The sequence below is a fragment of the Rattus norvegicus genome, chromosome X (genome assembly GCF_036323735.1).
Source record: "Rattus norvegicus strain BN/NHsdMcwi chromosome X, GRCr8, whole genome shotgun sequence".
In the NCBI taxonomy this organism is placed as follows: domain Eukaryota; kingdom Metazoa; phylum Chordata; class Mammalia; order Rodentia; family Muridae; genus Rattus; species Rattus norvegicus.
Window position 1 is genome coordinate 91,144,320 of NC_086039.1, and position 2,534 is coordinate 91,146,853.

The window sequence follows — 2,534 nt, forward strand, 5'->3', positions numbered from 1 at the left end:
CAGAAACTAAGCAGAGAGATAGTGAAATGGAAAGAAGTTATGAGCCTAATGGATTTAACGGATATCTACAGAACATTTCACCCTGAAACAAAGGAATATACCTTCTTCTCAATACCTCATGGTACCTTCTCAAAAATAGATCATATACTGGGACATAAAACAAACCTCAACAAATATAAAAATATTGAATTAATCCCATGTATTCTATTGGACCACCAAGAATTAAGGTGGGTCTTCAATAGCAACACAAACAACAGAAATCCCACATACAACATACAAGTGGAACTGAAAAACTCTCAACTCAACAATAACTTGGTCAGGAAAGAAATAAAGAAAGAAATTAAAGACTTCTTAGAATTCAATGAAAATGAAGGGATGCCATTTCTAAATTTATGATACACAATGAAAGCACTGGTAAGAGGAAAACTCATAGCCCTGAGTTGCTTCCTAAAGAAATTGGAGATATCATAGACTAGGAGCTTAACCTCTAATGAGATGATCAGTTCCCCCCTTTTTGGGTTTGTTTATATTGTGAATTACATTGATAAATCTCCATATATTGTTCTGATAGCTCTAGAACAAAAAGAAGCAAATACACCTAAGATAAATAGATGGAATGACAGAAGGAAACTATGAAATTTAGGGGTAAAAATAAACCAAGTAGAAATAAAGAAAATGATACAAAGAATCAAAAAATCTAGCAGCTGGTTCTTTGAGAAAATCATCAAGAAAGATAAATCCTTACCCAGACTAACCAGAGGGCACAAAGATAGTATCCAAATTAACAAAATCAGAAATCAAAAGGGAGAAATAACAACAAAAACTGCTAAAATTAAAAAAAAAAATCAGATTATACTACAAAAGCCTATAATGTATTACATTCTGGACAAATTCCAGGCACTGAAGTTAAATCAGGATCAGATAAGCATCTAATCAGTAACAAAACCTCCAAAGATATAGAAGCAGTCATTAGAAGTATCCCATCCAAAGAAAGCACAGAGCCCAATGGTTTTAGTACAGAATTCTATCAAACCTTCAAGGAAGATCTAATACCAATACTTTTCAAACTATTCCATAAGATAGATACAGGAAGAATACTACCTAATTCATTCTATGAAGCCTCAGTTACACTGACACCTAAACCACAAACAGACTCAACAAAGAAAGAGAACTTCAAACCAATTTTATTCATGAATATCAATGCAAAAATACTCTATATATTTCTCACACTCTGAATTCAAGAACACATCAAAATTATCAGTCATCATGATCAAGTAGGCTTCATCTCAGTGATGCAAGGCTGGTTCAATATATGGAGATTTATCAATGTAATCCACTATATAAATAAACCCAAAAAGGGGGGAACTGATCATCTCATTAGAGGTTAAGAAAGCATTTAACAATATTCAACACCCATTCATGAAAAAGATGGAAAGTTCAGGAATTTAAGGACCATACCTAAGCATATTAAAAGCAATATACAGCAAACCAGTAGCCAACATCAAACTAAAAGGAGAGAAACTTGAAGCAATCCCACTAAAATCAGAGACCAGACAAGGCTGCCTACTCTCTCCCAACCTATTCAATATAGAACTCGAAGTCCTAGCCAGAGAAATTAGACAACCAAAAGAGGTCAAAGGGACAGATATTTGAAAAGAAGGTGTCAAAATATCACTATTTGAAGATGATATCATATTATATGTAAATGACCTCAAAAACCTGACCAGAGATCTCCTGAACCTGAAAAAAAATTTCAGAGAATTGGCTGAATATAAAATTAACTCTACCAAATCAGTAGCCTTCCTCTACTCAAAGGATGAAAGGGCTAAGGAGGAAATTTGAGAAACCACACTCTTCACAATAGTCACAAGTAATATAAAATATCATGGTATGACTATAACCAAGGAAGTAAAAGATCTCTATGACAAGAACTTCAAATCCCTGAAGAAAGAAATGGAAGAAGACCTCAGAAAATGGAAAGTTCTCCCATGTCCATGGGTTGTCAGGATTAATATAGTAAAAACAGTCATTTTACCAAAAGCAATTAACAGATTTAATGCAATTCCTATCAAAATTCCAACACAATTCTTCATAGAGTCTGAAAGTCTACAATTCTCAATTGTAATTTGGAATAACAAATTCCCAAGATATTGGGATATTTCTCCTCAGAAAATTGGAAATACACCTACTTAAAAACTCAGAAATAAAACTCTTGGGAATATATCTCAAATATGCCCTACCATGCCACAGGTACATGTTCCACTATATTCATATCAGTCATATTTGTGATAGCTAGAAGCTGGAAACAACCCAGATGTCCCATGACAGAAACAGATACAGAAAATGTGGTTCATTTACACAATGGAATACTACTCAGCTATTAAGAATGAGGACAACCTGAGTTTTGCATGCAAATGGATGGAACTAGAAAATGTCATTATGAGAGAGGTAACTCCAACCCAAAAGGAAACACATGGTATGTCCTCACTAATAAGTGGATATTAACCAAAAGAAAAGGAACAGAATACCCAAAA